Source organism: Protopterus annectens, chromosome 1.part1, assembly GCF_019279795.1.
Source record: "Protopterus annectens isolate FY-2018-M chromosome 1.part1, PAN1.0, whole genome shotgun sequence".
Taxonomy (NCBI): domain Eukaryota; kingdom Metazoa; phylum Chordata; order Ceratodontiformes; family Protopteridae; genus Protopterus; species Protopterus annectens.
Genome location: NC_056726.1, coordinates 1888854528 through 1888878614, shown reverse-complemented (window position 1 = coordinate 1888878614; position 24087 = coordinate 1888854528).

Sequence of the window (24087 nt, the reverse complement as noted above, 5' to 3'; positions counted from 1 at the left end):
GACAAATATGGAGAAGACACAGGAAAAAAAAGCGTGGCTGCAAGTCTGTCCTACTTATTATGCTAAAGAAACATCCTCACAAACTACCTCTTCCAAGCATATTTCTTGCTAATGCCAGATTGATTGCAAACAAAATAGATGAACTTCAGCTACAGATTTCTGAGAACAAACTTTCAAGAGACTGCTGCATTTTATTATTTATTGAGTCATGGCTATACTCGTGTATAGCCGATACAGCCTTTGAGTTGGCAGGCTGCACAGCTTTTTAGTGGGACAGGAATAAAGACTCAGGTAAGAGCAGAGGTGGGGGGCTTTGCATCTGTGTGAATAACAGCTGGTGTACCAGTGCAAAGACTGTAGACAGTTACTGCTGTCCTGATCTGGAGTATATGGTAATCAAATGCAGGCCGTTTTATTTACTTCAGGAGTTCACTGCTACTATAGTTACATTCCACCAGATGCTAATGCTTGCACATCTCTAGATTACCTGTTTGACATGATTACCTTGCAACAAAACATCCATCCTGAAGCTGTTCATATCATAGCTGGTGATTTCAATCAGTTGGACTTAAAGTCAGTCCTCCCCAAATTTCATCAACACATCAAATGTGCAACCAGGGAAGAAAATACATTGGACAAGGCCTACTCAAATATAAAGGATGTCTATAGGGCAAAACAGCTGCCTCATCTAGGCCAGTCAGACCATATGGCCATACTCTTGACTTCAGCATACACTCCTGTTAGAAGAAAAGAGCAGATTACTATAAAGATCATTAAAATATGGCCAGATGTTGCACTCTCACAGCTACAGGATTGTTTTGAAAGAACTAACTAGTACATTTTCAAATATCAGGATCTGGAAGAGTACACATCATCCATACTCTGCTACATAAAAACCTGCTTTGACAATGCCACTGTCAGCAAGTACATTTGTGTGTACCCTAATCAGAAGCCCTGGATGATGAAGGAGGTCAATTCTGTTCTCAAGCACCACAATACAGCCTTCAGGTCTGGCAACAGTGTCCATTACAGTGTAGCTATAGCCAACCTAAAGAAAGACATCAGGAAGAAAGAGGACCACTTCACCAACAATGACTCACAAGGTATTCAGCAGATTGCAAGTCATAAACAAGTAACCAAATGGCTGTTGATGGAGATGCCTTGATGGCAGAGGAACTTAATTATTTCTTCACCCATTCTGAGGTGGAATAGCAGAGACAGTCATGCCTAGGCACCAGCAAATAGGCCACAGCAGTCATCTATACCAGCCTCCTACTACCACACTTTCACAGTACAAGATCATGATATAAGATGTGTGCTCAAAGTGGTTAATCCAAGAAAGGCTGCTGGCCCTGATGGAGTGACAGGATGGGTGCTGAAAGAATGCACTGACCAGCTCTGTGGGGTCTTCACAAAGATTTTCAACCTGTCTCTGTCTAAATCCACTATTCCATCTTGTCTAAGGCAACTATGATCATTCCACTGCCAAAGAAACCTGTCATCAGTAGTCTCAACAACTACCATCCAGTGGTACTTACTTCAGTCATTATAAAGTGTCTTAAAAACTGGTTCTGTGACACATTAAGGACAGTCTCCCATTTATCTTAGATATACAATAGTATGCTTACAGACCAGATGGGTCTACAGGAGATACCATCTCCACTGCCTTACACACAGCACTTTGTCATCTTGAGCAGCAGGGGAGCTATGTGTGGATGCCCTTTGCAGACTTTAGTTCAGCTTTTAAAACAGTTATCCCAAATAGACTGGTCACTAAACTCACTGGCCTAGGACTTTTAGAACCTACCTGCCATTGAATTAAAGACTTTTTGACTAACTGCCCTCAGATGGTTAGACTAGGCCCATACCTCTCTTCCACTCTCAGGCTAAAAACTGCTGTCCCACAAGGCTATGTGCTGAGCCCCCTTCTGTATACCCACAAATATCTCCTCTCATTCTACTAATACCATCATTAAGTTTGCAGATGACACCACAGTGTTTGAACTTATTTCAGGAGGAGACGAGACAGCATATAGAGATGAAGTTCAGACTGGCTGCATGATGTACTGAGAACAACCTTGCCCTTAACTCTGTCAAAACAAAAGAACTAATAATAGATTTCCGGAGGCACAACACAGATCACAACCCAATGTACATCAACGGAAACTATGTGGAAAGGGTTTTGCCTTCTAGGTTTCTAGGTGTACATGAGGCAGAAGATCTCTCTTGGTCCATACACACTACAGAGGCAGTGAAGAAGGCACAGCAGAGACTCCATTTCCTGAGGATCCTCAGAAAAAAACAAGCTACATGAGAAGTTACTGGTGTCTTTTTACCACTGTTTTATTGAAAGTGTGCTGACACACTTCCACATGGTATGCCAAAAGCTCAGCAGCAGACAGGAAGGCCCTTCAAAGGATCATTAACTCTGCCCAGAAAATCACTGGCTGCTCACTGTCCTCTTTGGAGGAACTCTGCACCTCTCTCCATCTCAGCAGGGCAACCAACATATTGAAAGATACTTCTCAGCCTGGGCATCACCTGTTTGAGCTGCTGCCTTCTGGCAGATGGTGCAAGTCCATTCCATCTCAGACAGACTTAAGAACAGGTTCTATCCCAGGGCCATACATGAACTGAACAATGCCAAATACTCACACTGAGTACAGATAATAGCCATTTCCACTATAAAGTGTATGTTTACATTCCTGTGCATCTTACCTTATTCCTTTCATGTGCAATATACTTAAGTGCAATAACTTTAACTGCAATACATTGCATTATGTTGTATTGTTTGGTATTGTGTTGTATTGCATTGGATTCACTTATTTATTCATGGTCATTATATGTGAATGCACATTAGGAGGATTTTCCATAGACTTAGATTTTATTCTACAGCCTCTTGCTGAAAAAACTCATCTTTTATTTTAGATTCACTTTATTTTTCAAGAAAAATAAAAGGAGTGTATGTGAATGAACATAGCATATTGATAACTATAGACGTTGAAGCCCTATTCACTATTTTAACATGCATGTGCTGTATTGAAGCAGCTACAGTGGCTTATAACAGAAATAGCAATGCTACACAAGGGCAAACTGAATGCTTGGGAAAGCTAATAGACTTGGTGTTGAGTTACAATTTTTTCACTGTCAATGGCCAGGCTTGCAAACAAATGAGGGGGACATTCATGGGTGCATCTATGGCTCGTAGCTTGGCCAATGTAGCTTTAGGCAAGTGGGAGTTGGGATTTGTGCTGTAAAATGAATACTGGAGATTTATGACCATCTACTTTCCCTTTATTGATGACGAATACTGTCTGGCAAGGTGAGAAATTTAAACACACTGAGTTTATCCACTACATCAGTAACTCCACCTCCTTCCTTAAATGTACCACTTCCATCAGCTGAGAGTTAGTGCAGTTCCTTGATATGACTGTCAGTACTGATAAAGACAGAGGATGATTAATTGATAACTATACAGGAAACCAAGAGTGAACTACTTACTTCATATAGATAGTACACATCCAGTAAAAACTAGGCAAGATGTAATAAAATCACAAGGCTACAGATTAGCATGCATTACCACAGATTTGGCCCCTTTTCTCAAAAATATGAATGATCTTGAAAATGATTTCTTAACCAGAGGATGTGAATCAAACATTACATATGATTCTGGATCCCATTAGAGATACTAAAACTAACAATGACCCTATGTGGAACAGGCCTTTTAGTAGGCCTTTTGTTAGAATTATGCAGCAAGGTCACCCTAACCCAAAAGAAGAGAAAAGTAAGGACAAGTGCATTCTAACTTACACCCGTGATTTCAATACAATTAAAGCTATTATTAAGGAGAAGTGTGCCATTCTCACTGACAATCAGCAGTTTGTAGGGGTTTTAGGAGAACACCCTACTTTTGTATATAAAAAGAGCAGAAGCATACATAGCTACGTGGAAAAGAAAATTAAGGAACACCTGGATGACATGAGCACTAAAATCTGTGGGCCACCTAACTGCACTTTCTGTAAATACTTGATGGAGTGTGACTCATTAGAGTACCCCTGTTTTAAAAAGATGATAAAATCTTCCGCAGGTGTTAACTGTAATACTGAAAAAGTTGTATATAGGGTCAAGTATAATGACTTACCTGCATTTTATGTGGGTAAGACTATGAATAAACTGAACAGGTCATCTTTCTGACATAAGACATAAATGCCAGAGGAACGCCTTATCCAAACACTTATTAGAACACCCCAGACATTCTGGTTTTAAATTTATTATTCTGAATTGTGTGGAGATGGGTGAAGTTGAAGGGGATGTCAGTGATATTTTACTGAAAAAAGAATTATGCCTGCAGCTGAAATTAAATGCATTCAGAAAACCAGGACTTAACTACTATTGCTCTATTAAGAGTGTGTTGAATTTACATAAGCCGCCACACAATCTCCAATTTTTTTAGGGAATTTATAAGAAAATATTTTTATGTACCAAAGGTACCATCCATACTAAAAAAAATAATAAAAAATTATGTGTAGAATGTGTACAAGTATATAAATATGTTTAGTTACTTTTACCTCAATTCTGATTTGATTAGATTTAGTACACTCTTGCATCACACCAGAGATTTAAGCAGTGGTTTCAAAACACACATTTTTTTCATGTCGTATTACCATAAGGTTTTGGTACAATTCCCCATTTAGCATATTGATGCATGCACATGCACACACCTGCACACTTTTATACATTATTAGTTTACTTCATCAACTGTTTTCTGTATGTCATTTTTAATTGGGGGGGGGGGGCTGTAAATATGAAAACTGTTATGACAGTTTTGTTTTTTTTTTTTAATTTTGACAGCAAAGCACTGACATTTTTTCTGATCTATAAATAACTATGCACACCAATACATTTGGATGGATGCTTATTAGATATAATTACACAGATAAATATTCCCTGGGATTCAGTAATGCTTACACAGAGTGCAAGAATAGTGTAAGCACTATTGCACGAAATATGTCTGCCAGTAAACAAGCCTGGAGATGTGCACGAGCTTGGTAGCACTATTCCTGCATGGACACCACTGAATAATGCTAATTACCTCATTTGCTGTTGAAAACCATGCAAATGATGTGAATTAGTGATTCAAGAAGCAGGCAGGCATCTGTGCAGGAATAATGTTATGTGCAGAAATGTATTCGGCTACTAGCCGAATACATTTCTGCAAAAATCAAAACGGAGGCATGACAGTTCAAATAAAAGCATGTATTATAATCTCTATGCATGCCAATGGCCAAATATATGGCCATTGGCATGGAAAAGTGTTTAAATTTTATAAAATAAAAGTACATTTTTTTGGCTGATCTCGGCCGTTTAAGCATAGGGCAGTGGCGCGCAAACTGGATTGTGCTGAAAATAAAAAAAGATGTGACAACACAATTTTAAGGGAAATCTGCATTTTGCCATTATAGTCTATGGTATGCAAAATCAAAACAATACCAGGGAACAGTGGTTGCTAAGAGGAAAGGCTCTGGTGTAGTGCAGTATCTAGGAATTAAAGCAGTGGGTATGCTAATGAGGGAAATTTACTGAATGACAAAAATAATCTAAGTGCCAAACTGCACCTAACCATGTAGGTGCTATAAGGCAGTGGTGTAAGCAGGAGGAGCAGCAGACATGAAAAGGGATTGTATCATACTTGGTGTAAGCACATTAGAGCTCCACAGCTCTCAGATAAGCTTCCCTAAGCACAGTTGAGCAAGAGGGTGTGTCTGAGGTTGTATTGACTTATTCCATGAAATGAAGAGTGTGCTCACATCCAGGGAGGGCTGTTTCTCAGTGTTTACATTAGCTAAATGGGTTTGCGTGGCATGCACCGGGTCTAAAACCAAAAAAAAAAACAGAAATAGCAGGACTGTTTACATTTGGGCAACGGGTTTGTGCAACGCTCCTCGGGGCTTAAAAGAGGCAGAAATGGGAAGGGGAAAAAAAGGAAAAAAGGAAAATAGCAGAATAAAAGCAATCAATTACAAATAACATAGCTGGCAGGTGGAATGCATCATAGTCAGCCAATCATACAGGCAGCATCTGTAACACAACACTATAAACTATTCAAACACCTTGCAGTTTTTTCTCACAAATTCTGCACCATTGGTGTACACATGTGGGGGAATTTTAACCAAAAACATGTTAGGAGCTGTCGTTGCTTTGATGCATTAGTATGTGCTAGAGATGCTAAGGGTGGTGAGGAGGATAATGCTGACAACCACCACAGACTGAGGAGGAGGAAAAGAGTGTTCAGACCCAGGGTAATTTACCAGGGTCTACATGATCTGGAGATAGTAGAGCACTACAGGGTAGACAGAGACATACTGCAGCAAACCATCGAGCTGTGCCGGCCTCAACTCAGACCCAGAGCCAACAGAGGGGAACCCATACCAGTGTATACCAAAGTATGTGTAGCCTTAAGAATACTAGCTACAGGTACTTTCCAAAGACCTACTGGGGACATCATGGGGTGTCACAGGCATCTGTATCCAGGGTACTCCACCAGTGCCATCCTACCACATGCCAGTGAGCACATTTATTTCCTCAACCCCCGTGAGGAGAGGACCAGCAATATGAGTCTCTTTCACCATGTTGCAGAATACCCGGAGGTACTGGGTGTGATAGACTGCACGTTCATCCACATCAAAGCACACCCGGTGAACAGGGTAGGGTCTACATAAGCTGCAAGGGATTCTCCTCCATCAACTGCCAGGTCATGTGCAATGCCCAGGGCATCATCATGAATGTGTTTGTGATGGCAGCCCTGGAAGCTATCACGACTCCCACATCTGGCATTTGTCACAGCTGTACCAGGCATTTGCTAGTGGAGACATCCCATATGGCCATTTGGTGGGGAAAGCTGGCTATGCACTAGAGCCATGGATGAAGACACCCATCAGAAAGACACCCACACCCACACAAGAATGCCATAATGAGGCACATGCACAAACCAGGATCATAATATAGCATGTGTTTGGGATGCTCAAGTCATGGCTCCACTGTCTTGACATATCTGGTGGAGCCTTGAAGTACTTTTCAGCCACATGTGCACACGTGTTCATAGTATGTGCCATGCTACACAATATGATCCTGTGGAAACAGCTGTAGCAGAAACAGCACAGGGAAGGGCCACACAGCCCCCTACCATTGCCAAGGTCCCTTCAAGCACAGAGGGACTCAGAAGAGTAAGCCCCTGAGCCTGCTCCCATAGGCAGATAGAGGTGTGCTCAGTATGCCCAGGCCTTGGCAAAGAGGCAACACATAGCACACACATTGACACTGTAGGGACCCAGGAACTGTCACCTCTCTCTGACTTGCACACACAGTAAAATGGATGATACACACATCACATTACCTGTAACTTACCATACATAGGCAGTGTTCTGTGTGCATCCAACATAGGCAGCCCTCAAGCACCACCCCACAACTGCTGCAGGCACAAGGTAAATCAGTCTTCTTAACAATAAGTTAATGGATTACTATGTTTTGGTAGCATGTCTATGGAAATGCTGGATGCATGCAAGGGAATGGGGTGACCTACTGGGAGGGCAGCAGACAACTGACAGCTGTGTGGGACACCAGGAAATGTCTACACAATACTGGCTTCCCCACACTATGCAGTATCATTTAAGGTGACAAATCCCACTGCAGTATATGTGGGGGGCCAACTAAGGGGGGGGGGTCATAGGTCACATCCATGAATGTTACTGTGGGAATCCCATACTCACTCCCAGACTCACTCAGCAAGTCAGTCATTGAAAACCATAAAGGAATGTCTGGCAAAGGCACACAAATGGTGACAATGATGGAATACCCCCCTACAGACTTACACAGTGATATCACAGCAGGCCTTGCAGTTGCAGTAAGACTGTCTGAAGGGTAAGAAGTTTGAAACTCAATTGTATGGCATTACAATCTAATCTGTGGTCTCTAATGATATGTTTCTATTTTCTAAAACAGGGCACAATACTATGCTAAATGGAACCAAAATGTAAAGCCAATATCAGCACAGTTCATGCAAATGTGTACTGTTGACAGATGTGCCCCCCCCCCATACCCATAGTCCCATAGAAATGCAGTAACATGTAAGTGTGTAGGGTAATAGCAGCAGAGCACACATTGCCAGGGCTGTCCCAATCAACATAATAACTTGTTGCATGTCCACAATATGCAGGGATCAATGAGCCATATATATGTGTGGGGAATACTTGTCAGGATGTGGCCAGCAACTTCTCATGGCTGTTGTGTCCTACTGGCTTGGGTACAGTACTGAGGTAGACAGGGCCATGTTCCACAAAATGCAGTGCCAACTATTTTACATGTCAGCTACATATATGGTGGGAGTTGTACACACTATCCAGATGTCAATATCCATAAATTCCGGGAAGCTGGAGAGGTTATGTACAGGGGGGCACACATATGAACAGTACACAGGTTGGAGTAACCTACATAGTGCCTACCATACCTCACAACTGTACAGATCTTTTCGCAGAATGTACACAGGTTTGCATCATATCTGCGGTGTCTTTATTCTGAAATAGTGATTGTCTAGCAAATCTTGGCAAAGCACAAAAGTCTAAAGTCAGAAAATATTGATGGATTGTAGTGTCTCAGAATTCATACCCTATAGAAAAATAAATGCTAATGCAAAATCTGTTATCGTATCACCCTTCCAGGTTTGTAAGCCCAATAGTTACAATGGTCTGTATATTTAGGCCTTTGTCACCCAATTACACATCTTTGTCCATATATTTGGCTCACATATATAGAGCGGTATGGTGCCTAGTAGCATGGCAGTGTGTTCTGTCACTTAGCATTGTAACCCCAGGGGGATCCACAGACTGGCAGCCTGGGAACATATGAGTGACGGAATGCACTGGCTCACTACAGATGGCTTGCAGCCATCTCACATTGTCTACAGGCCTCTGGCAAAGGCCCATGCCTCACCCATCGTGCCTTTGTACAGAATGTCATGGGGTCTATACTATCAACATAACACAGTCAACAAAATGCAAATGTAAGGCCATGCTGCTAAATGCTAATAGCATACCTCTCAACCTCATAGAGGAAGAAATCTCGACAAAGACATACATAATGGTGGGATAAATGCCCAACTATAGGGACACATATGAAATATTGTTCTCATAATGTTAGACAGTTGAAAAACAGAGGGACTGTGTAGTAGCAGGGGTGTCATGGAGGGTGTGAAATCTGGAACTCTAATATTCTGTCAGTATTCGCTGACTGCAACCCTGACTGATTTGCAACAAATGTGCCAGAAAACCACAATGTTATGGGAAACCGACCAGATATATCAGGCATGCATCTGGATAACCTGTGAGAATCTGTACAGTTGACAAGTATGGCCACACCAGGATATGATCTGTCAGGTAAGAAGAATACTGCACAACCAGAAGATCCCCAGCCAGCATATGACCAAGGTGCTGGACTTTTTACACAGCTTCATCAGTCAAATGTCTGTAGCCACACCTTCGAAGTGACTGGATTGTGCAAGAACGTCTAGGCTTTACCTCATAATATAGGTCTGTGCATCATCCATCATCTATTTCTCTGGTGACTAACTGTGATGGTCTGATTATATCTGTCAGTAAGTAATGACACAATACAGTACAGTGCCAAACATTACATATGTCATAAAATGTCTGCTAAAACAAATCCTGTCACTCAAGTAACTCATACATTGATAAGAGCAATAGTTACAGTACCCCCTATGTTTGGCTCATTGTTTCCCCATATTGGCAGCCTATTGTTAGAGTGTGATCAACAATACACTAAGGTTGAAAGTAACTTTGCTACAAATATGCAACATAAATAAGGTATAAGATAACGCCTGCTTAAATGTAGAAATAGAGTTTAGCCATATGTGATCAGCATCCATACTAAATGACCATGGCTTGGAAAATAAGGAATCTGCTGAATAGACATTATTTCCTTACAAACAGGATGTATGCGAGAGCAAAAATGCAAAATCTGCTTTTAAAGAAGACTGTGACAATCTGTTTCCTTAAAAACATATTTTTCTGCATATAAAAATAATGGATACACTATGTTTCCTTAAACAACAGGACATGTTTCTGCATATAAAAATAATGGACACAATATGTTTCCTTAAACAACAGGATATGTTTCTGCATATAAAAATAATGGACACAATGTTTCCTTAAACAACAGGACATGTTTATGACACTGTTAAAACCTGTTCCCTTGGCACAAGAACAGATTTTCTTATACAAAAGACAAAAAACAGGATATTCACACTGTCAGAAAAGCTGAAAAATAATATTATTAAGTCAGCAGTTTGTGTCAGCATCTGTAACAATCAGTATTGTTTCTACAGGATGAGCAATTCTGCAAAATAGAATACCAAGAGGAAATGGATATGTATGTGCATGACTAAAATTGTATATAAAGATCTGTATGAATCCAGTTATGTTAGGTGTATTTGTAGAGACACATTTGTCTTGAGGTAAATGTTATATCTCTCACATCATCTGTACTATATGAGAAGTAAAGTGGAACAGTACTTTAAGCTGCAAGGTTAGTCCGTTTGGTTTATTATAAAAAGTTATTTGTTACTGCACTAAGTTTATGCTGCAAAGTATATTCTCTCATCAGTGTATATTCTGCAAGTTTCTGTATGCAACAGACTGTGAATGCAAATATAACCAGACTTTGATTTTAGCAGAATTCAGCCAGCAAGACTGAGTGTCTTAAGAAGACTGCAAATCCATCACAGTAAGCAGCACCATATAATTTTTCACCTATTTCCACCTATCTTGAACAAACAGGTAGCAATGTATGGTTGTAGCACACAACACCCCAGACTGGAGTACAACTATCTCTGGAATGGATTCCCACACTTACTATAGAAGGTCATACTGAGCATGCTCCTACACTTAGAGAAGAGAAGTCCATGTTGGAAACCATATTGGACTATATATCTCTGTATTGTGCAAATGTCTTTGCATACACACATCTATGTAAGCTAACTGTCTCCACACACACACACACACACACACACACACACACACACACACACACACACACACACACACACCAGACAGGATCACCCACAGCCAGCTGTAGGTGGCACATATGTGGTATATTTGCATCAGTTGTGTGTGATGCACACACATATATATGGGCAACATATTACAATATGTCAAGCATACACACACATAGACATGGGGAAGAGAGGGACAGACAGTGAGAGAGTGAGAAACACAGGGAGACACACACAGACAGTGAGTCATACACAGGGATACCCTGAATGGCATAGAGTGATGTCCTGCTGCAGACAGTTGCATACCAGTTGTAAACACTAGCATGGGCCAACATGAAGATGAGATTCATTGTCTGATGGTACTGAGGTGGGGGTTGGAATATCACATTACCTACGTGTGTGTGTGTGTGTGTGTGTGTGTGTGTGTGTGTGTGTGCGTGTGTGCGTGTGTGCGTGTGTGTGTGTGTGTGTGTGTGTGTGTGTGTGTGTGTGTGTGTGTGTGTGTGTGTGTGTGTGTGTGTGTCTGTAGGGCTAAGTATTATGATGCCTTACCCACCCAGTAAACTCCTCAAGGCTGACTGTTTTCATCCACTGTAGAGGCAGCTTTAGACACTCTGCAACCATATAAGATCTATGCTATATGCAATAATTATGTAATATTATGGAATAAATAAGAAAGGCAGCCCTTCTAATCCCTGGATACCATTCCCCACTCAGGAATCATGGACAAACACACTCAGCTAGGCATCAAACCCTATATCACTAGATGGCTTGCATACTGGCTCACAGATAGAACCCACTGTGTGAAAGCAGCAGACTCAATGTCAGACTGCCGACCAGTCATAAGTAGAGTCCCACAGGGTTTGGTCCTGTGTCCCCTCTTGTTTGGGATCAACACCTCTGAAGTCCAGCCCAACACAAAAGGACTCTAGCTGACAATGTTCACAGATGACTGTAAGGTGGGTGCTATAATTACCTCCCCACGTGATGCTGACATCCTGCACAATGGCCTCACTGAGACCTATGACTGGTGTCAGAACACTGGACTTGAGCTAAATTCCAGAAAATGTCCCCCCATCCCCTTTTTTGGGAACAACTTGGTTCCCATGAATGACTACACTGATGGTAATCCACTGAACACTGATGTTGTTATAAGAGAGCTGGGAATGGAGGTTGACAGTGAGCTTTCTGTTGGCCACCACACTGCCACTGTGCTCAGAAAGTCCTTCTATGTGTCACATCCCCTGACTAAGGGTGTCGCATCCAGGAAGTAAGAGGTCATTGCCTCCCTGTGGTCTCCCCTCATTAGGTCAGTCAATGAGTACAATGGCCCATTTGGTATGTACACCACTGGACACCTGCAACAACTGGAGAGGCTGCAAAAGTTCCTCACAAAGATGATCCTAGGCCTTAAACACTTGACCTATATGGACAGACTCCAATAACTCCAACTATTATCTGTCTCATATTGGCTAATTAGAAGTGATCTCTGTCTGACTTACAGAGCCATGTCTGACCCAGCTCTGTCAGGAATGCTACATCTGAACAAACTAATCCATCCAGACCACATGCCTCAGAGATCTCAACCCCATTTCCATAATCAACAGAACATGCTGGAGGGACAGATTCACAAACTAGAGATTACCCATGCTATGGAATAGACTTCACATACATGTCAAGCAGAGCAACTCACTAGCCTTCTTCAAGAGGAATCTGGATGAGTGGATGGGGAATAGAAATCCCACCCTGGGGATCACTCCAGTGGCTATACTCATTAGACACACTGGGGACTATTGTCAGGTGGCATGATTACAAGGTGTCCCCATGGGCTAGGCTTGTAAAGGTTCCATGGCAATTCACCTAGTACATACCTATGAAGCTATGAACCTATGGATATCAGTAATGGCAAATGCGTGTGTGTGCATTAATGTATAAAAGTGTTTGTGAGTGTGTAAACATGTGGGTGAAAGTAGTTTGAGGCCCTTCTTATGCAGTACACCTACCATTGCCATACCTTACATGGGCTGGTTATATTATTCACTATATAGGTACCTTGGGACACTACACCCTATAAGCTTCATGGTGCATGCAGTAACTGCATAACGCTATAGTACCAATGACTGCACACATAGGGGTTCTAATCTGAGTCCCGGCATATGTGGGTGTGTAAGTGTGTATATTTGTAGGATACAGCATTTTGAGACCTCACTCTCCCATTACACTGCCCATTGCCATACTTTACAAGGGCTGGTGATGTTGTTCACTTCAGAAGAACTGTGGGACACTCTTCACATTATAAGCTCCGTGGCGCATGCAATAAATACATAACACTGTATTAGCAATAACTAGATAGGTAGGGATTCTAATCTCAGACCTAGCAAGAGTGTGTGTGTGTGTGTGTGTGTGTGTGTGTGTGTGTGTGTGTGTGTGTGTGTGTGTGTGTGTGTGTGTGTGTGTGTGTGCAAGAGCTGTATCCTGTGTATGTATCTGAGTGAGAACTATATCGATTGGGGGGGGTTGCAGTTTTAGGATGTAATACACCCAGTACATGTCCCAAGGTTCACTTTACAAAGGTCTCTATTCACATCCACCATAGATGTACACTCTTCAGCCCTATACGCCCTGTGCCACTTGCAACAGTTATGTGACAGTATTGAATTTATAAGATGATAGGCAGGGCTGCTAATGTCAGTAGTGGCAATTGCGTGTGCATTGGTTAGGGGTAACATATAGAAAATGAAATATGTACAATAGGCTGGTTGCATGATTGTGCATACCCTTAAACTAATAGTTTGTTAAAGCACATTGTGATTTAATTACAGTAGTCAGTCCTCTTGGGAAGATGTCTATCATCGTGGCACATCTTGATTTCGCAATATTTGCACACTCTCCTTTGCAGAAGCCCTCCAACTCTGCCAGATTGTGAGGATGTCTTTTGTGCACAGCCCTCTTCAGAGCACCTCACAGATTTCCTATTGGATGTAGGTGTGGACTCTGGCTGTGACATTCCAAAATGTTGATAGTCTTCTGGTGATGCCATTCTTTTTCTGATTTGGATGTTTGGTTTGGGTCATTGTTCGGTGGAAAGGTGAGATTACTCTTCATCTATAGCTTCCTTGCAGACACCTGAAGATATTGGGCAAAAAGGGACTGGTATTTGAAATTGTTCATAATCCCCTCCACCTTGGCTAAAAGCCCACTTACGAACAGCAACCCCAAATCAGGACAGTGCCATCACCATGCTTCACTGTGGGGATGGTGATCTTTTGGTGATGCACAGTGTTGTTATTGCACCAAACAAACCATTTGGAATTGTGGTCAAACAGTGCAACCTTGGTCTCACTACACCATAACACATTTTCCCACGTGCTTTGGGAAACCTGATGTATTGTTTTTGAGAATTCAGCCAGACCTGGAAGTTGCTCTGTGTGAGAAAAGGTCTATGCGAGAAAAGGCTTCCATCTTTCAACCTTACCCCATAGGCCAGGCGTGTGGAGAATACTGGGGGTTGTTGTCACGTAGTATACAACCAGTACCTTCCAGAGATTCCTGCAACTCCTTTAGTGTTGCTGTAGGACATGTGGTGGCCTCCCAGACCAGTTTGGGTCTTATCTTTCAACAAATTTAGATGGATGTCCACTTCTTTGCAATGTCACTTATGCCCCATTTTTTCACCCCCTTTTGATGACTGTCATCACTGTGTTCCATGGTATATGTAATGCTGTAGAAATGTTTTTATACCCTTCTCTGGGCTGAAACCTTTCAACAATGACATCCCTTTGATGCTTTCTAAGCTCAATGAAAACCTCTCCTCCTCCCACAAAACACAAATACATGCGAGAGATGCAACTATACGGCCATACTGGAGGCTGAGCTCTCTCAACACAGGACTGGCAAGACCAGTCAGGAGGAGAAGGTTACCACACACACTATAGACCCAGTCTCATATAGCACCATTACAACCTCAAATCATACACATAAACACACAAAGACATACTCGGAGGCTCTGATCAAAAATCTACCAAAACAGCAGAGGCCACCAAAGCAGACACCCAAACAACCACCACCTCAGAACACAACACCTGCAACACATAGACCTCACAGTCAGAGTGTCAAACAGTCACAGCCCTTAAGGCCAAACACAATGCCAGACACACTAGTCATTGGTGACTCTATAGTCAGACACACTGATGTCCCGCTCACCAGACTGAGTAAGGAGAAGGTCACAGTAAGCTGCCTGTCGGGCGCTAGAATCCGCCACATAGCAAGCACTCAGGTCTCTCAACAGCAAGTACAAATATGACTCAGTCATTGTCCACGCTGGTGTAAGCGACCTGAGACGCACTCCTTGGACTACATGAAAGAGACATTGAGGAGCTCTCTGACTATGTAGCCCAGGCAGGTATGACCCTGACCTTGAGCAGTATCCTACCTTCACCAAGAGTGATGCCACAATACAGAGATAAGATGATCAGCTTTAACAATTGGCTTAAACACTGGTGTCATTCAAAGGGATCCAGTATCTGTCTGCCTGGGATGACATGCTGGACAAGTCACGCTGCTTGAAGGGCGGCTTGCACCTGTCACCCTGGGATTCCGGATATTGGCAAAGGCTCTTGCCACCCCATAGTGCCTTTTTAGGCAAGGCTCAAATTCTAAACCTACCACCCTAGAACACAAAAAGGAAAAAACTAAGGGTAATGCTGCTCAATGCCAGAAGTCTCAATCTCAAAATGCACTCGAGGCCCTTCTCAGTATGGAGAACATCGATGTCTGTGCTGTGACAGAAACCTGGTTCAAGGCTCCTGAGAGCACCCCAGCGCTATCAGGTTTTACCTCATATCATGCGTTCCGCCCCAAAATCCGGACAATACCAAGAAAGGAGGGTATCCATATTCATTAAGGACACCCACACCTCAAGACTGGTGGCAACGCACGATGCATCGGAGACCATCCAGGTGCAATTAACCATAGGCAAGACTGCTCTGCAAATTGTAGCATGTTACAGGCCACCCTCACAAACTCAGGAACCTCACATGGCCTTCCTGAAAACACTAGAGGGATAAATGTCTCACCAAACACCATCATACTAGGTGACTTCAATTACCCTAATATAGACTGGGAACACTACTCAAGCCCAAACACCCTAGCCCAAAAGTTCCTGGAATTCATAAACTCAAATGCCATGGAACAACTAGTCACCATCCCCACAAGAGGAGATAACATACTTGATCTCATCATCACGAACATGGGAGCACAATGTTCAACACCGAAGTATACCCTCACTGGTGAGATCAGATCACAAACTAATCTCGCTGGAGGTCCTCATCCCACCCCACCTGAAATAAAAAGACCACAGTAAAGAACTTCTCAAAAGCCGACTTCACACTTCTAAAGACTAGTGTGGTCTCCTTTAAGGCCCCGAGCTGGTGGAAAACAGTACTCAAGCCGCTGAATCACTTACAGACGCCTTCTACCAGCACCTGCAGGACTGCATGGATAAGGCAATCCCAAACAAAACAAAGACTCTTAGTACCAAAGGCAAGCGTCCAGTCTGGTGGACCCCAGCCATAAACAAACTCTACAATAAAAGGAGGAAGCTACTACAAGATACAGCAAAATCCTTAAAAGGTAAGACACCCTTGATCACTATAAGTAAAAACTAAGAGCTCTCATAAAATCATCCAAAGCAAATTTCGAGAGAAAATAGCTAAAGACTCAAAGACAATCATAAGGCCTTCTTTAGCTATGTTAGACACCTAGGAGGAAACTCCCAGATATGCTCAGAACTAGTTCAAAATGATGTGAAGATTACTGATCCTACAGACATTGCCAACATACTGGCTGACAGGCTCAGTGCAAACTTCTCCCCTCCCCAAAGGAGAGATATCTATACCAAACGATTGCAGCCCCAAACATCTCCAGCGCCCAAGTCAGAACTGCTTTCTGCAAAGCAAAAACCACAGCAGCCATGGGACCTGATGGTGACCCAAGGCTGTCTGCTCCACGAACTCAATGAGGAATTAAACCCACAGCTAGGACAGCTGTTTAATCAAAGTCTTACCTCTGGATACGTACCCAGGGTGGCGCTGCAACTGTGGTCCCACTTCACAAAGGCGGTGCCTCCACCGACCCTGGAAATTACGCCCATTAGCCTGACAAGCCTTATCTGCAAAGCCATGGAGAGGATCATAATGGACCTCATAAATAAAGACATAGGGAATTTGCAGACTTTGGATCCAACCCAGTTTGGCTTTGTCAAAGGCAGATCATGCCTTTTAAACTTGGTTGACTTCTTGAAACAGTCACCAAAGCCATTGACGAGGAAAGGCAGTCCATACAGCCTACCTCGATCTGGCTAAGGCCTTGATACAATACCCCACTCGGGTATCATTGAAAAACTCATCAGCTTAAATGTTAACCCATACATCACAAGATGGGTTGCAAACTGGCTGAGTGACAGAACCCACAGGGTCAGAGTTGCTGGCGCCATGTCAGACTCAAAACCTGTCACAAGTGGTGTCCCACAGGGCTCAGTCCTGGGCCCACTCTTGTTTGGCATCTACTTTTCAAGTACAAGCAAACACAGGAGGGTTATGGCTGACAAAGTTTGCAGATGACTGCAAACTGGGCGCCATAGTAGAAAACACATCTGACACAGATATCCTTCAGAAGGGTCTCACAGAAACGGATAACTGGTGCCAGAGCCACGGCCTGAAGTTAAATGCCAAAAATGCATAGTCATACCCTTTGGGAAAAACAAGGTTACCCTAGCTACCAAATAGGTGGCAATCCACTGAGCACAGAAGAAGTTATCAGGGACCTGGGGACCCAGGTTGATAGTAGTCTGTCATTCGACACCCATGTAGCTAAAGTAGTTAGGAAGACTTTCTACATTGCCCACCTTATCATGAAGGGATTCTCATCTAGATCAAGGGAGGTCATAGTCTCCCTTTACTCATCACTCATCAGACCAATGATTGAGTACAATGCCCCATTTGGGATGTATCTGACCCGACACCTGCAGCAGCTGGAGAGGCCACAAAAGTTCCTCACCAAAAGGATAAAGGGTCTCAAAAATCTGTCCTATGCTGCCCGACTGAAAGAACTCCAGCTCTATTCAGTCGCCATCACCGCTTGCTCAGAGGTGACCTTTGCCTAACATACAAGGCCATGTCAAACCCAGCTTTGATGAATAGCCTTCACCTCAAACAATCTAGATCCATCAGAGCCACACAGGCGGGAGACTTAAACCTCGACACGGCTATTAATAGGACGTGCTGGAGGGATAGATTCATTACCCAAAGACTCCCTATGCTGTGGAACAAAATCCCGGTACATGTGAGGCAGAGCACCTCGCTGGCCTTGTTCAAGAGAAATCTTGACCAATGGATGGGAGATCGCAGATATACCCCAGGGATTACCTCAGTGTCACTGCTCGACAGAGGCACAGCAAAATAATGGGTATAGTTCCCCATACTAAAGGGGTGGCGTAAGCCACAAAACGATGGGCTAGGCTTGTAAATGCCCTCGGGCAGATAGCCTAGTATAAACCTATGAACCTATGAACCTATGAACCTATGTCTGTTGCTGTAGGAGGCAACTGCGTAAATGTCATGAAAACCCTAGTAGGAGAGCTTGCCGTATTTTGATGTTAAACAAAGAGTCTCTGTAATTGATAGCAGGTGTGTACCCAAGAAGACATAATGCTGCAATTATATTAAATGCTGTTTCAACACAGTATTAGATTCAGCCCATGCACACTTATGCATCTAGCTTATTGTACGTTTTTTATTTGTCATAATTGTTCCCCTAACAGATCTGTTTGTTTTACAATTGAATTGCACAGGTTGTAGGTCACATTAAAGGTAGGAAGAGTTTGGAAATGTTTTATAGTGGTCTCATTTTTGTATATCACAAATACCTAGCATTTTAACAGGGGTGTGTACATCTTTTATATGCACTGTATAAGACTATTTTTTAAAATATGTCCCTAGTTTTTGGAATTTGTCCCCACATTTTGTCAGTCTTTCTCCAGATTTCTTGCAATGACAAGAAATGACTAAGTTTCTGGTGTCATTCAAAGGGGATCCAGTGTCTGTCCACCTGGGATGACATGCTAGACAAGGCACGCTGCTTCGCTAGAGACAGCTTGCACCTGTCACCCTTAGGCTTTCGAATACTTGCCAAGGCTCTTGCCACCCCCATAGTGCCTTTTTTAGGCAAGGCTCAAAAGACAAACCCACTGCCATAAATAGCACAAGTAACAAAAAACGGAGGGTAATGCTACTCTATGCCAAAAGTCTAAACCTCAAAATGAATGCACTCGAGGCACTCCTCAGTATGGAGAAAATTGATATATTTGCAGTAACAGAAACCTGGTTTAAGGCTCCAGAGAGCACCCCAGCACTACTAGGCTACAACTCATACCATACATTTCGGCCACAGAACCCAAACCGAAATACAAAAGGCAAGGGCGTATCCATATTCATCAAGGATACCAACACCTCCAGGTTAGTGGTACAGCACGATGCTTCAGAGATCATCCACGTGAAACTAACAATGGGCAAAACTGCAATTCAAATTGTAGCTTGCTACAGATCACCCACCATGTCCCAGGACCCCCATTCCCCATTTCTGGAAACACTGAAAAACATAAAGGGCCTACCAAACACCCTAATATTGGGTGATTTCAATTACCCAAACATTAACTGGGAGAGCTACTCAAGTATTAACTCCCTTGCCCAACTTTTCCTAGACTTTATAAACTCAAATGCACTGGTTCAACTGATCAACACTCCCACCAGAAGTGACAACATATTGGACCTGGTCATCACCAACATGGGCGACCGGTGTTCCACATCAGAGGCCAACCCCTCACTTTTTAGATCTGACCATAAGCAAATCACTTTGGATATCCATATTCCACCCCCACCCCCGGACAAGAAAGCCACCGTGAAAAACTTTTCAAAAGCACACTTCACATTACTTAAGACCGAGGTAGAAAGATTCAAAGCTCCCATGCTGAAGGATAACACTGTCCAAGCTGCAAAATCCTGTCTAATGCATTCTACGGGCAGCTACAAGAATGCATGGATCATGCCATCCCAAGCAAAACCAAGACTCACTCCTCCAAGAAAAGAAAACCAGTCTGGTGGATTCCTGCCATAAACAAGCTATACAATAGAAGGAGGAAACTAGTACAGAAAAGAGTAAAATCCCAAGAAGGGAAGACATCCCTGATCAGTATCAGCAAGAAACTATGATCCCTCATAAAATCATCCAAGGTGAGCTTTGAAAGAAAAATTGCCAAGGACTCCAAAGATAACCACAATACATTCTTTAGCTGTGTCAAGAATCTAAGTGGCAATGCTCAGATCTGCTTGGAGTTAGTGCAGAATGGCACAAAATACACTTAACTGACCGATATCGCCAACATCCTGGCAGACAGATTTAGTGCAAACCTCACCCCCTCTCACCCCCAAAAGGGCCCATAACCATACCAGAAGAATGTAGAGTCCCTGAAATCACAGACACTCAGGTTAAAACAGCTCTCTCCAAAGCCAAAAACACAGCATCAATGGGACCGAACGGTGTCCCAGGCTGTGTCCTACACAAGCTCAAAGACGAACTAACCCCTCACCTAAACATACTGTTCAAACTCAGCCTCTCCACAGGCTACATACCCATAGAGTGGTTCACAGCAACGGTTATTCTGCTCTACAAAGGTGGAGCCACAACAGACCCCAGGAACTATCTCCCTGTAAGCCTGACTAGCTTATTCTGTAAGGCTAAGGAGCACATCATCATGGAACTCATTAACAGAGACATTGGGAACCTCCAAACATTGGACTCTACCCAGTTTGGCTTTGTTAAGGGCAGATCATTCCTCCTAAACCTGGTGGACTTTTTTGAAACAGTTACCAAGGCTATAGATGAGGGAAAGGTGGTACATACAGCCTACCTAGACCTCGCTAATTCCCCATTCCCCATTCTGGTATTATAGACAAGCTCACCAGCCTGAACATAAACCTTTACATCACAAGATGGGTTGCCAACTGGCTCATGGACAGAACCCACATGGTGAGAGTTGCGGGAGCTAGGTCTGACTCTAAACCCGTTACAAGTGGCAATCCTCAGGGCTCAGTCCTAGGACCCTTCCTGTTCTGCATATACTTCTCAGAGGTACAGGCAAGCACAGGAGGACTAAGGCTGACCAAGTTCACAGACGACTGAAAACTAGGGGCTATAATTGACTCTCCGGCTGGCAAAGACATCCTCCAAAATGGTCTCACTGAGATGGATACCTGGTGTCAAAATCATGGCCTCAAGCTAAATGCCAAGAGATACTTAGTCATCCCCTTTGGAAAAAACAAAGTACCCACAAACTACCACATAGGTAGTAGTCCCCTAAATACGGAAGACATAATAAGGGATCTGGGGACCCAAGTAGATAGTAATCTCACCTTTGATAATCACATTGCCAAAGTGGTTAGAAAATACTTCTACGTGGCCCACCTAATCACAAAAGGGTTCGCATCCAGATCAAAAGAGGTCATTGTGCCCCTCTGTTCATCACTCATCACACCCATCTTAGGGTACAATGCCCCATTTGGGATGTACCTTACAAGACACCTGCAACAGCTGGAAAGACCAGAGAAGTACCTCACCAAGAGGATCAATGGCATTAAACAGATGCCTTAAGCAGCTCGACTGAAAAAACTCCAGTAGTACTCGGTTGCATACCACCTACTCAGAGGTGATCTCTGCCTGACATACAAGGCCGTATCCAACCCAGAATTGATGGACATGCTCCACCTAAAGAAAACCTTATGAGGGATGACAGCGGCCATCTACCTTGCAGATGGGATGTCAATGGTGCTCAGGCTTTGCTTGCATACAGTGTTGAAGTTGTGTCGGCATTTACGTATTTGGGTAAGTACACCTTCGAGTTTCTAATATAGACCTGAATGTTATCAGGTCCCATGGAGGATTACTTTTGTTGACTTTGAATAGGCATTATGCTCTTGGTCTCTGATGATGAGGGGAGTGTTGTGGGTGCTGTGCATATCCACATATACTAATGATGAGCTAGGGGGATGATGCTTGCTTTTAATCTGTCTGCAGCAGTTTGGCTATAGCTGTGGTGTGTGTGTGTGTATGTGGTGTGATTGACCACCATTAAAGGGTGGGGTGGTTTATTGCCTCTGAAATTTAAGACATATGTGAAGATGGCCTTGTGGTTGGCCTTGGTGTATGTGTCCAATTTATACTCATAGTTAGCCTTACAGTAATTCACCTGTGACCTTATATGCTCATTCAGACAAAGGTTGACTTGCTTCCAAGTTGGTGCCTGCTCCTACTTGGCCCTGTACAACCAATATAGCGACCAATTATGTGGTTTGTTCATTGCTGCTGTACAACAAAGGGGATTACTCTACCTTGGTGGAGGCAGGTTTTACGGTTGAGGTATTGCTGAGTCATTACAGCAATGTAGGTGCTCATATAGCTGTTTATAGTAGGCATGCACACAAGGTCAAAACACAGTTGGACACCTCTCCAATTTCAACCTGATAATCATGCTTATACTAGTACCCATGTCTGTGTCAGAGCAATGCAGCAACCAGTAGCTGTAGAAATTTATGTGTGATGGATGCTCGGAAACTAAGATTACACACATGTGCAACATGTACATCTTATATACCTGACATTTTGCATCCCATGTCTGTTGTTATGAGGCTTCCAGGTACACCTACTCATACATACATGTGCGCAGGTAATAAATGAAATACATTTCTGTTCTATGTCAGTATGGCACACTGTATTTACACTCTTGCTGCTCAGTCATACTTCTCAACCTGTTAGAGCAGGACATCTGGAGGATGCCATACATACATGGGGGTCAATGGCCCAAAATTAGTGACACTTTCTTAATATTGCTGTAACACACAAGTCATTTGATAACACCATATCCTTTGCATTCACAGAAATGCCCTGGAGGATGTCCGACACTCATATGTTTGCTATTATGTTCTAATGTCAGTCTTCACAGATTTTCCAATGATTTGCCAGACATAACAGAACTCTATGAGCAAATGACTACAAATGTGAGGCACACATATGGTCAGTGTGCATAACACTGGACAGTTGAATGGTATGAGCTCAGTATATCACATGTAGTTCAACACATACACCTGCAACAGTAGTTTACTATGCAAATACCCTGTATAGGTCTCAGATTTGTGAGACAAACATGCATATCATAGTTATATTCACAAGAAACATATAGATATCTACAACATTCCAGTAGTTGGCCTAGCAGTGTCATAGTCAGTATTTTTCAACAGAAACTCCAGTAGTAGACATATGTGAGCCATTCCTTCCTGGGATGACACAGGGGCCTGAGCTGTGATCTATGTCACTGCAGACAGACCCAGATGTAATGGCCATAGGTGCTGATCAGCAATATATCAGTACAGCAAGTCTTGTTGAGACATATTTGTTTAACATACTATAACCCATTATTGTATAGCCCCTACTGCATTCCATTACATGCTAACTTGTTTGACATACCATTTTTTCCCAAGTATTGTTGGTTTGGATTTCAATTCCTGTTTCTGTTTCAGTCTCTGTCTATCTCTCTCTCCCTCTCACTCTGTCTCTGTCTACCCATGTAGAAGTATAGGCCTGTTTTGCATAGGCAGTAGCTTGTCTTTTGTAGGTAATGCTCATGAACAGGTGATGGTCTGTGCATCAGTTGGTGTTCTCCACTTGCTAATTGCATGAAGAACAGCTGTGTTGTTATTCCTGTAACCAAAGGCATGGCAACGCACTCCTATTATTGAGTACTTCATGTGGGCATAACCCCTTTGCCTTGCCTGTAAGGAGAACATCATGGAGGTGTGTGAACAACAGCATCACAGAGGGTAGTTGAAAATCCCTCTTACAACAAAACATGTGAAGACAGCCCAACAAAATGGGGGAGAAGGTCCCAGACTTAGGAACAAAATGTAAGTATTGCTGTT